The 12,544-nt window shown below is 42.6% G+C and overlaps 10 non-coding genes across 10 annotated transcripts; 2 read left to right on the top strand and 8 right to left on the bottom strand.

Annotated features, from left to right (window-relative positions):
- Positions 1-384: 384 nt before the first annotated feature.
- trnar-acg (transfer RNA arginine (anticodon ACG)) lies at positions 385-457 on the bottom strand. The gene has a single exon. It is a non-coding gene; the product is annotated as a tRNA-Arg (tRNA).
- Positions 458-1,973: 1,516 nt separating this feature from the next.
- trnar-acg (transfer RNA arginine (anticodon ACG)) lies at positions 1,974-2,046 on the bottom strand. Its single transcript has one exon. It is a non-coding gene; the product is annotated as a tRNA-Arg (tRNA).
- Positions 2,047-2,188: 142 nt separating this feature from the next.
- trnaa-agc (transfer RNA alanine (anticodon AGC)) lies at positions 2,189-2,261 on the top strand. The gene has a single exon. It is a non-coding gene; the product is annotated as a tRNA-Ala (tRNA).
- Positions 2,262-3,562: 1,301 nt separating this feature from the next.
- trnar-acg (transfer RNA arginine (anticodon ACG)) lies at positions 3,563-3,635 on the bottom strand. The gene has a single exon. It is a non-coding gene; the product is annotated as a tRNA-Arg (tRNA).
- A 1,516-nt stretch (positions 3,636-5,151) lies between these two features.
- Positions 5,152-5,224, bottom strand: trnar-acg (transfer RNA arginine (anticodon ACG)). Its single transcript has one exon. It is a non-coding gene; the product is annotated as a tRNA-Arg (tRNA).
- A 142-nt stretch (positions 5,225-5,366) lies between these two features.
- On the top strand, positions 5,367-5,439 carry trnaa-agc (transfer RNA alanine (anticodon AGC)). Its single transcript has one exon. It is a non-coding gene; the product is annotated as a tRNA-Ala (tRNA).
- A 1,301-nt stretch (positions 5,440-6,740) lies between these two features.
- trnar-acg (transfer RNA arginine (anticodon ACG)) lies at positions 6,741-6,813 on the bottom strand. Its single transcript has one exon. It is a non-coding gene; the product is annotated as a tRNA-Arg (tRNA).
- A 1,516-nt stretch (positions 6,814-8,329) lies between these two features.
- Positions 8,330-8,402, bottom strand: trnar-acg (transfer RNA arginine (anticodon ACG)). The gene has a single exon. It is a non-coding gene; the product is annotated as a tRNA-Arg (tRNA).
- Positions 8,403-9,918: 1,516 nt separating this feature from the next.
- trnar-acg (transfer RNA arginine (anticodon ACG)) lies at positions 9,919-9,991 on the bottom strand. Its single transcript has one exon. It is a non-coding gene; the product is annotated as a tRNA-Arg (tRNA).
- Positions 9,992-11,507: 1,516 nt separating this feature from the next.
- Positions 11,508-11,580, bottom strand: trnar-acg (transfer RNA arginine (anticodon ACG)). Its single transcript has one exon. It is a non-coding gene; the product is annotated as a tRNA-Arg (tRNA).
- Between the last annotated feature and the right edge of the window lie 964 nt (positions 11,581-12,544).

Genomic DNA, 12,544 nt, shown 5'->3' with positions numbered 1-12,544 from the left:
GTCTTATTGTAACAGAGTCTTATTATGAAAGAATTGAGATTAAACGGATTAAGCAACATGTCAGGTTATTGGGTGTCAATGACACATTAACAGTGTCGACAAGGTGTGATACAAGTGCGCATTTCTGTTGACTACGTTTCAGGTGAGAGGCAGCAGTCGGGTACAGGTTGAATTGAATGAGCAGATGGAGCCATGAAGACATTGAATGTATGTTGCACCTCAGTCACACTGGTGCATTGGTTTGATAATCATCATGGAATGAGATTGGAGTGTGGTAGCGGTGACTTTGATGGTCCTCCCATGCCTGGTCCGGCACACTATGATGTAGTGCTGCTGGTCGCCAGATATGAGAAGAAAACAGTGAGAGTTGGATGTAGATGCTTTCGAGCCAGGTAGGAGTCGAACCTACAGTCTTCTGATTCGTAGTCAGACGCGTTATCCATTGCGCCACTGGCCCCACGTTTGGACGCACTCAAGCAATCCGATGGAAACAGCTTCTTCTGTCCTGGAACAGGGTATCAGTGAACCCAAAGGGATGCAAAGTTCAGAGCGAACCTGCAGCCGGCGCTGCACAGGGCGGTGCTGCCACAGGAAGCAGCGGGGAATTAGCTCAGATGGTAGAGCGCTCGCTTAGCATGCGAGAGGTGGCGGGACCGATGCCCGCATTCTCCAGAGCTCCTTCATTTGCTACCAGACCCGTCTTCAGCCCGCAGGACAGCCCTGCTGAGATCCTCACAAGCATACGAGGGGTCATCATTTTTCACTTCTTGATCACAACCACCATACCATTCGTAAATATATCCACCCCAATGTATTCACAACAAGAACCAAACAGTGTATTCTGTTTTGAACAAGCAGATGTATTTAGACTTCTTCAAATAGTCTGTTTCAGTTCATATTACTTCGCTCTATGCTATAAAATATTACATTTTTACATAGATCTAAGAAAAATCGTATGTCCGTATGTAATACCAATTTTATGTTCACATTTCCCTCTGTGCATTTACAGTTCTTCGTTGACATTTTTTCTTCTTTTCTATTTATATTTCCTCCTCTGCATTTCGTCTACTCTGTAAATAGAGATATAAAGAGAAAAACACCACCTCACCTTTTCAACTCACGTTCTCTTTCATATTTTGGCTTTGCTTGTTGTAGTGATGAGAAGGGCCAGAATGCATTGTACATTCATTTGTGCGACATGTATGGAGGATAATCCAAGGCAGAATAAAAAATAAATGCAGAGAGAAGATAATAATAAATACATGAATTATACATGTTGAACACAGAAATAAATCAATGGAGATTCATATCAACGTATTTTTTAATTCGATTTCTTAGCAGACACCATAGCCAGGGTGACTTACAGATGTTAACGAGATATTACCACATTTTGTTTTCCTTACACTTAACCCATTGGCATGGGTGGGCATTAACTGGTGCAATCTAGCTAAAGTCCCTTGCTCAAGAGTAGTAAGTGTACCAGAGATTGCACACACCGTGCTGTGCTACAGGGTACAGAGCCCAAACCACTACTCCACACTGTATTCAAAAGTGATTATCTGTTCAAATGAATGTAGTGTTGTGGAAGTGTCTTATTGTAACAGAGTCTTATTATGAAAGAATTGAGATTAAACGGATTAAGCAACATGTCAGGTTATTGGGTGTCAATGACACATTAACAGTGTCGACAAGGTGTGATACAAGTGCGCATTTCTGTTGACTACGGTTCAGGTGAGAGGCAGCAGTCGGGTACAGGTTGAATTGAATGAGCAGATGGAGCCATGAACACATTGAATGTATGTTGCACCTCAGTCACACTGGTGCAATGGTTTGATAATCATCATGGAATGAGATTGGAGTGTGGTAGCGGTGACTTTGATGGTCCTCCCATGCCTGGTCAGGCACACTATGATGTAGTGTTGCTGGTCGCCAGATATGAGAAGAAAACAGTGAGAGTTGGTTGTAGATGCTGTCGAGCCAGGTAGGAGTCGAACCTACAGTCTTCTGATTCGTAGTCAGACGTGTTATCCATTGCGCCACTGGCCCCACGTTTGGACGCACTCAAGCAATCCGATGGAAACAGCTTCTTCTGTCCTGGAACAGGGTATCAGTGAACCCAAAGGGATGCAAAGTTCAGAGCGAACCTGCAGCCGGCGCTGCACAGGGCGGTGCTGCCACAGAAAGCAGCGGGGAATTAGCTCAGATGGTAGAGCGCTCGCTTAGCATGCGAGAGGTGGCGGGACCGATCCCCGCATTCTCCAGAGCTCCTTCATCTGCTACCAGACCCGTCTTCAGCCCGCAGGACAGCCCTGCTGAGATCCTCACAAGCATACGAGGGGTCGTCATTTTTCACTTCTTGATCACAACCACCATACCATTCGTAAATATATCCACCCCAATGTATTCACAACAAGAACAATACAGTGTATTCTGTTTTGAACAAACAGATGTATTTAGACTTCATCTAATATTCTGTATCAGTTCATATTACTTCGCTCTATGCTATAAAATATTACATTTTTACATAGATCTAAGAAAAAACGTATGTCCGTATGTAATACCAATTTTATGTTCACATTTCCCTCTGTGCCTTTACAGTTCTTCGTTGACATTTTTTCTTCTTTTCTATTTATATTTCCTCCTCTGCATTTCGTCTACTCTGTAAATAGAGATATAAAGAGAAAAACACCACCTCACCTTTTCAACTCACGTTCTCTTTCATATTTTGCCTTTGCTTGTTGTAGTGATGAGAAGGGCCAGAATGCATTGTACATTCATTTGTGCGACATGTATGGAGGATAATCCAAGGCAGAATTAAAAATAAATGCAGAGAGAAGATAATAATAAATACATGAATTATACATGTTGAACACAGAAATAAATCAATGGAGATTCATATCAACGTATTTTTTAATTCGATTTCTTAGCAGACACCATAGCCAGGGTGACTTACAGATGTTAACGAGATATTACCACATTTTGTTTTCCTTACACTTAACCCATTGGCATGGGTGGGCATTAACTGGTGCAATCCAGCTAAAGTCCCTTGCTCAAGAGTAGTAAGTGTACCAGAGATTGCACACACCGTGCTGTGCTACAGGGTACAGAGCCCAAACCACTACTCCACACTGTATTCAAAAGTGATTATCTGTTCAAATGAATGTAGTGTTGTGGAAGTGTCTTATTGTAACAGAGTCTTATTATGAAAGAATTGAGATTAAACGGATTAAGCAACATGTCAGGTTATTGGGTGTCAATGACACATTAACAGTGTCGACAAGGTGTGATACAAGTGCGCATTTCTGTTGACTACGTTTCAGGTGAGAGGCAGCAGTCGGGTACAGGTTGAATTGAATGAGCAGATGGAGCCATGAAGACATTGAATGTATGTTGCACCTCAGTCACACTGGTGCATTGGTTTGATAATCATCATGGAATGAGATTGGAGTGTGGTAGCGGTGACTTTGATGGTCCTCCCATGCCTGGTCCGGCACACTATGATGTAGTGCTGCTGGTCGCCAGATATGAGAAGAAAACAGTGAGAGTTGGATGTAGATGCTTTCGAGCCAGGTAGGAGTCGAACCTACAGTCTTCTGATTCGTAGTCAGACGCGTTATCCATTGCGCCACTGGCCCCACGTTTGGACGCACTCAAGCAATCCGATGGAAACAGCTTCTTCTGTCCTGGAACAGGGTATCAGTGAACCCAAAGGGATGCAAAGTTCAGAGCGAACCTGCAGCCGGCGCTGCACAGGGCGGTGCTGCCACAGGAAGCAGCGGGGAATTAGCTCAGATGGTAGAGCGCTCGCTTAGCATGCGAGAGGTGGCGGGACCGATGCCCGCATTCTCCAGAGCTCCTTCATTTGCTACCAGACCCGTCTTCAGCCCGCAGGACAGCCCTGCTGAGATCCTCACAAGCATACGAGGGGTCATCATTTTTCACTTCTTGATCACAACCACCATACCATTCGTAAATATATCCACCCCAATGTATTCACAACAAGAACCAAACAGTGTATTCTGTTTTGAACAAGCAGATGTATTTAGACTTCTTCAAATAGTCTGTTTCAGTTCATATTACTTCGCTCTATGCTATAAAATATTACATTTTTACATAGATCTAAGAAAAATCGTATGTCCGTATGTAATACCAATTTTATGTTCACATTTCCCTCTGTGCATTTACAGTTCTTCGTTGACATTTTTTCTTCTTTTCTATTTATATTTCCTCCTCTGCATTTCGTCTACTCTGTAAATAGAGATATAAAGAGAAAAACACCACCTCACCTTTTCAACTCACGTTCTCTTTCATATTTTGGCTTTGCTTGTTGTAGTGATGAGAAGGGCCAGAATGCATTGTACATTCATTTGTGCGACATGTATGGAGGATAATCCAAGGCAGAATAAAAAATAAATGCAGAGAGAAGATAATAATAAATACATGAATTATACATGTTGAACACAGAAATAAATCAATGGAGATTCATATCAACGTATTTTTTAATTCGATTTCTTAGCAGACACCATAGCCAGGGTGACTTACAGATGTTAACGAGATATTACCACATTTTGTTTTCCTTACACTTAACCCATTGGCATGGGTGGGCATTAACTGGTGCAATCTAGCTAAAGTCCCTTGCTCAAGAGTAGTAAGTGTACCAGAGATTGCACACACCGTGCTGTGCTACAGGGTACAGAGCCCAAACCACTACTCCACACTGTATTCAAAAGTGATTATCTGTTCAAATGAATGTAGTGTTGTGGAAGTGTCTTATTGTAACAGAGTCTTATTATGAAAGAATTGAGATTAAACGGATTAAGCAACATGTCAGGTTATTGGGTGTCAATGACACATTAACAGTGTCGACAAGGTGTGATACAAGTGCGCATTTCTGTTGACTACGGTTCAGGTGAGAGGCAGCAGTCGGGTACAGGTTGAATTGAATGAGCAGATGGAGCCATGAACACATTGAATGTATGTTGCACCTCAGTCACACTGGTGCAATGGTTTGATAATCATCATGGAATGAGATTGGAGTGTGGTAGCGGTGACTTTGATGGTCCTCCCATGCCTGGTCAGGCACACTATGATGTAGTGTTGCTGGTCGCCAGATATGAGAAGAAAACAGTGAGAGTTGGTTGTAGATGCTGTCGAGCCAGGTAGGAGTCGAACCTACAGTCTTCTGATTCGTAGTCAGACGTGTTATCCATTGCGCCACTGGCCCCACGTTTGGACGCACTCAAGCAATCCGATGGAAACAGCTTCTTCTGTCCTGGAACAGGGTATCAGTGAACCCAAAGGGATGCAAAGTTCAGAGCGAACCTGCAGCCGGCGCTGCACAGGGCGGTGCTGCCACAGAAAGCAGCGGGGAATTAGCTCAGATGGTAGAGCGCTCGCTTAGCATGCGAGAGGTGGCGGGACCGATCCCCGCATTCTCCAGAGCTCCTTCATCTGCTACCAGACCCGTCTTCAGCCCGCAGGACAGCCCTGCTGAGATCCTCACAAGCATACGAGGGGTCGTCATTTTTCACTTCTTGATCACAACCACCATACCATTCGTAAATATATCCACCCCAATGTATTCACAACAAGAACAATACAGTGTATTCTGTTTTGAACAAACAGATGTATTTAGACTTCATCTAATATTCTGTATCAGTTCATATTACTTCGCTCTATGCTATAAAATATTACATTTTTACATAGATCTAAGAAAAAACGTATGTCCGTATGTAATACCAATTTTATGTTCACATTTCCCTCTGTGCCTTTACAGTTCTTCGTTGACATTTTTTCTTCTTTTCTATTTATATTTCCTCCTCTGCATTTCGTCTACTCTGTAAATAGAGATATAAAGAGAAAAACACCACCTCACCTTTTCAACTCACGTTCTCTTTCATATTTTGCCTTTGCTTGTTGTAGTGATGAGAAGGGCCAGAATGCATTGTACATTCATTTGTGCGACATGTATGGAGGATAATCCAAGGCAGAATTAAAAATAAATGCAGAGAGAAGATAATAATAAATACATGAATTATACATGTTGAACACAGAAATAAATCAATGGAGATTCATATCAACGTATTTTTTAATTCGATTTCTTAGCAGACACCATAGCCAGGGTGACTTACAGATGTTAACGAGATATTACCACATTTTGTTTTCCTTACACTTAACCCATTGGCATGGGTGGGCATTAACTGGTGCAATCCAGCTAAAGTCCCTTGCTCAAGAGTAGTAAGTGTACCAGAGATTGCACACACCGTGCTGTGCTACAGGGTACAGAGCCCAAACCACTACTCCACACTGTATTCAAAAGTGATTATCTGTTCAAATGAATGTAGTGTTGTGGAAGTGTCTTATTGTAACAGAGTCTTATTATGAAAGAATTGAGATTAAACGGATTAAGCAACATGTCAGGTTATTGGGTGTCAATGACACATTAACAGTGTCGACAAGGTGTGATACAAGTGCGCATTTCTGTTGACTACGTTTCAGGTGAGAGGCAGCTGTCGGGTACAGGTTGAATTGAATGAGCAGATGGAGCCATGAAGACATTGAATGTATGTTGCACCTCAGTCACACTGGTGCATTGGTTTGATAATCATCATGGAATGAGATTGGAGTGTGGTAGCGGTGACTTTGATGGTCCTCCCATGCCTGGTCCGGCACACTATGATGTAGTGCTGCTGGTCGCCAGATATGAGAAGAAAACAGTGAGAGTTGGATGTAGATGCTTTCGAGCCAGGTAGGAGTCGAACCTACAGTCTTCTGATTCGTAGTCAGACGCGTTATCCATTGCGCCACTGGCCCCACGTTTGGACGCACTCAAGCAATCCGATGGAAACAGCTTCTTCTGTCCTGGAACAGGGTATCAGTGAACCCAAAGGGATGCAAAGTTCAGAGCGAACCTGCAGCCGGCGCTGCACAGGGCGGTGCTGCCACAGGAAGCAGCGGGGAATTAGCTCAGATGGTAGAGCGCTCGCTTAGCATGCGAGAGGTGGCGGGACCGATGCCCGCATTCTCCAGAGCTCCTTCATCTGCTACCAGACCCGTCGTCAGCCCGCAGGACAGCCCTGCTGAGATCCTCACAAGCATACGAGGGGTCATCATTTTTCACTTCTTGATCACAACCACCATACCATTCGTAAATATATCCACCCCAATGTATTCACAACAAGAACCAAACAGTGTATTCTGTTTTGAACAAGCAGATGTATTTAGACTTCTTCAAATAGTCTGTTTCAGTTCATATTACTTCGCTCTATGCTATAAAATATTACATTTTTACATAGATCTAAGAAAAATCGTATGTCCGTATGTAATACCAATTTTATGTTCACATTTCCCTCTGTGCATTTACAGTTCTTCGTTGACATTTTTTCTTCTTTTCTATTTATATTTCCTCCTCTGCATTTCGTCTACTCTGTAAATAGAGATATAAAGAGAAAAACACCACCTCACCTTTTCAACTCACGTTCTCTTTCATATTTTGGCTTTGCTTGTTGTAGTGATGAGAAGGGCCAGAATGCATTGTACATTCATTTGTGCGACATGTATGGAGGATAATCCAAGGCAGAATAAAAAATAAATGCAGAGAGAAGATAATAATAAATACATGAATTATACATGTTGAACACAGAAATAAATCAATGGAGATTCATATCAACGTATTTTTTAATTCGATTTCTTAGCAGACACCATAGCCAGGGTGACTTACAGATGTTAACGAGATATTACCACATTTTGTTTTCCTTACACTTAACCCATTGGCATGGGTGGGCATTAACTGGTGCAATCTAGCTAAAGTCCCTTGCTCAAGAGTAGTAAGTGTACCAGAGATTGCACACACCGTGCTGTGCTACAGGGTACAGAGCCCAAACCACTACTCCACACTGTATTCAAAAGTGATTATCTGTTCAAATGAATGTAGTGTTGTGGAAGTGTCTTATTGTAACAGAGTCTTATTATGAAAGAATTGAGATTAAACGGATTAAGCAACATGTCAGGTTATTGGGTGTCAATGACACATTAACAGTGTCGACAAGGTGTGATACAAGTGCGCATTTCTGTTGACTACGGTTCAGGTGAGAGGCAGCAGTCGGGTACAGGTTGAATTGAATGAGCAGATGGAGCCATGAAGACATTGAATGTATGTTGCACCTCAGTCACACTGGTGCAATGGTTTGATAATCATCATGGAATGAGATTGGAGTGTGGTAGCGGTGACTTTGATGGTCCTCCCATGCCTGGTCCGGCACACTATGATGTAGTGCTGCTGGTCGCCAGATATGAGAAGAAAACAGTGAGAGTTGGTTGTAGATGCTGTCGAGCCAGGTAGGAGTCGAACCTACAGTCTTCTGATTCGTAGTCAGACGCGTTATCCATTGCGCCACTGGCCCCACGTTTGGACGCACTCAAGCAATCCGATGGAAACAGCTTCTTCTGTCCTGGAACAGGGTATCAGTGAACCCAAAGGGATGCAAAGTTCAGAGCGAACCTGCAGCCGGCGCTGCACAGGGCGGTGCTGCCACAGGAAGCAGCGGGGAATTAGCTCAGATGGTAGAGCGCTCGCTTAGCATGCGAGAGGTGGCGGGACCGATGCCCGCATTCTCCAGAGCTCCTTCATCTGCTACCAGACCCGTCTTCAGCCCGCAGGACAGCCCTGCTGAGATCCTCACAAGCATACGAGGGGTCGTCATTTTTCACTTCTTGATCACAACCACCATACCATTCGTAAATATATCCACCCCAATGTATTCACAACAAGAACAATACAGTGTATTCTGTTTTGAACAAACAGATGTATTTAGACTTCATCTAATATTCTGTATCAGTTCATATTACTTCGCTCTATGCTATAAAATATTACATTTTTACATAGATCTAAGAAAAAACGTATGTCCGTATGTAATACCAATTTTATGTTCACATTTCCCTCTGTGCCTTTACAGTTCTTCGTTGACATTTTTTCTTCTTTTCTATTTATATTTCCTCCTCTGCATTTCGTCTACTCTGTAAATAGAGATATAAAGAGAAAAACACCACCTCACCTTTTCAACTCACGTTCTCTTTCATATTTTGCCTTTGCTTGTTGTAGTGATGAGAAGGGCCAGAATGCATTGTACATTCATTTGTGCGACATGTATGGAGGATAATCCAAGGCAGAATTAAAAATAAATGCAGAGAGAAGATAATAATAAATACATGAATTATACATGTTGAACACAGAAATAAATCAATGGAGATTCATATCAACGTATTTTTTAATTCGATTTCTTAGCAGACACCATAGCCAGGGTGACTTACAGATGTTAACGAGATATTACCACATTTTGTTTTCCTTACACTTAACCCATTGGCATGGGTGGGCATTAACTGGTGCAATCTAGCTAAAGTCCCTTGCTCAAGAGTAGTAAGTGTACCAGAGATTGCACACACCGTGCTGTGCTACAGGGTACAGAGCCCAAACCACTACTCCACACTGTATTCAAAAGTGATTGTCTATTCAAATGAATGTAGTGTTGTGGAAGTGTCTTATTGTAACAGAGTCTTATTATGAAAGAATTGAGATTAAACGGATTAAGCAACATGTCAGGATATTGGGTGTCAATGACACATTAACAGTGTCGACAAGGTGTGATACAAGTGCGCATTTCTGTTGACTACGTTTCAGGTGAGAGGCAGCAGTCGGGTACAGGTTGAATTGAATGAGCAGATGGAGCCATGAAGACATTGAATGTATGTTGCACCTCAGTCACACTGGTGCAATGGTTTGATAATCATCATGGAATGAGATTGGAGTGTGGTAGCGGTGACTTTGATGGTCCTCCCATGCCTGGTCCGGCACACTATGATGTAGTGTTGCTGGTCGCCAGATATGAGAAGAAAACAGTGAGAGTTGGTTGTAGATGCTGTCGAGCCAGGTAGGAGTCGAACCTACAGTCTTCTGATTCGTAGTCAGACGCGTTATCCATTGCGCCACTGGCCCCACGTTTGGACGCACTCAAGCAATCCGATGGAAACAGCTTCTTCTGTCCTGGAACAGGGTATCAGTGAACCCAAAGGGATGCAAAGTTCAGAGCGAACCTGCAGCCGGCGCTGCACAGGGCGGTGCTGCCACAGGAAGCAGCGGGGAATTAGCTCAGATGGTAGAGCGCTCGCTTAGCATGCGAGAGGTGGCGGGACCGATGCCCGCATTCTCCAGAGCTCCTTCATCTGCTACCAGACCCGTCTTCAGCCCGCAGGACAGCCCTGCTGAGATCCTCACAAGCATACGAGGGGTCGTCATTTTTCACTTCTTGATCACAACCACCATACCATTCGTAAATATATCCACCCCAATGTATTCACAACAAGAACAATACAGTGTATTCTGTTTTGAACAAACAGATGTATTTAGACTTCATCTAATATTCTGTATCAGTTCATATTACTTCGCTCTATGCTATAAAATATTACATTTTTACATAGATCTAAGAAAAAACGTATGTCCGTATGTAATACCAATTTTATGTTCACATTTCCCTCTGTGCCTTTACAGTTCTTCGTTGACATTTTTTCTTCTTTTCTATTTATATTTCCTCCTCTGCATTTCGTCTACTCTGTAAATAGAGATATAAAGAGAAAAACACCACCTCACCTTTTCAACTCACGTTCTCTTTCATATTTTGCCTTTGCTTGTTGTAGTGATGAGAAGGGCCAGAATGCATTGTACATTCATTTGTGCGACATGTATGGAGGATAATCCAAGGCAGAATTAAAAATAAATGCAGAGAGAAGATAATAATAAATACATGAATTATACATGTTGAACACAGAAATAAATCAATGGAGATTCATATCAACGTATTTTTTAATTCGATTTCTTAGCAGACACCATAGCCAGGGTGACTTACAGATGTTAACGAGATATTACCACATTTTGTTTTCCTTACACTTAACCCATTGGCATGGGTGGGCATTAACTGGTGCAATCTAGCTAAAGTCCCTTGCTCAAGAGTAGTAAGTGTACCAGAGATTGCACACACCGTGCTGTGCTACAGGGTACAGAGCCCAAACCACTACTCCACACTGTATTCAAAAGTGATTGTCTATTCAAATGAATGTAGTGTTGTGGAAGTGTCTTATTGTAACAGAGTCTTATTATGAAAGAATTGAGATTAAACGGATTAAGCAACATGTCAGGATATTGGGTGTCAATGACACATTAACAGTGTCGACAAGGTGTGATACAAGTGCGCATTTCTGTTGACTACGTTTCAGGTGAGAGGCAGCAGTCGGGTACAGGTTGAATTGAATGAGCAGATGGAGCCATGAACACATTGAATGTATGTTGCACCTCAGTCACACTGGTGCAATGGTTTGATAATCATCATGGAATGAGATTGGAGTGTGGTAGCGGTGACTTTGATGGTCCTCCCATGCCTGGTCCGGCACACTATGATGTAGTGCTGCTGGTCGCCAGATATGAGAAGAAAACAGTGAGAGTTGGTTGTAGATGCTGTCGAGCCAGGTAGGAGTCGAACCTACAGTCTTCTGATTCGTAGTCAGACGCGTTATCCATTGCGCCACTGGCCCCACGTTTGGACGCACTCAAGCAATCCGATGGAAACAGCTTCTTCTGTCCTGGAACAGGGTATCAGTGAACCCAAAGGGATGCAAAGTTCAGAGCGAACCTGCAGCCGGCGCTGCACAGGGCGGTGCTGCCACAGGAAGCAGCGGGGAATTAGCTCAGATGGTAGAGCGCTCGCTTAGCATGCGAGAGGTGGCGGGACCGATGCCCGCATTCTCCAGAGCTCCTTCATCTGCTACCAGACCCGTCGTCAGCCCGCAGGACAGCCCTGCTGAGATCCTCACAAGCATACGAGGGGTCATCATTTTTCACTTCTTGATCACAACCACCATACCATTCGTAAATATATCCACCCCAATGTATTCACAACAAGAACAATACAGTGTATTCTGTTTTGAACAAACAGATGTATTTAGACTTCATCTAATATTCTGTATCAGTTCATATTACTTCGCTCTATGCTATAAAATATTACATTTTTACATAGATCTAAGAAAAAACGTATGTCCGTATGTAATACCAATTTTATGTTCACATTTCCCTCTGTGCCTTTACAGTTCTTCGTTGACATTTTTTCTTCTTTTCTATTTATATTTCCTCCTCTGCATTTCGTCTACTCTGTAAATAGAGATATAAAGAGAAAAACACCACCTCACCTTTTCAACTCACGTTCTCTTTCATATTTTGCCTTTGCTTGTTGTAGTGATGAGAAGGGCCAGAATGCATTGTACATTCATTTGTGCGACATGTATGGAGGATAATCCAAGGCAGAATTAAAAATAAATGCAGAGAGAAGATAATAATAAATACATGAATTATACATGTTGAACACAGAAATAAATCAATGGAGATTCATATCAACGTATTTTTTAATTCGATTTCTTAGCAGACACCATAGCCAGGGTGACTTACAGATGTTAACGAGATATTACCACATTTTGTTTTCCTTACACTTAACCCATTGGCATG

This window comes from Amia ocellicauda, chromosome 14 (assembly GCF_036373705.1).
Source record: "Amia ocellicauda isolate fAmiCal2 chromosome 14, fAmiCal2.hap1, whole genome shotgun sequence".
NCBI lineage: Eukaryota > Metazoa > Chordata > Actinopteri > Amiiformes > Amiidae > Amia > Amia ocellicauda.
Note: the sequence above shows the minus strand (reverse complement) of the source record. Positions and strands in the feature narration are given on the sequence as shown.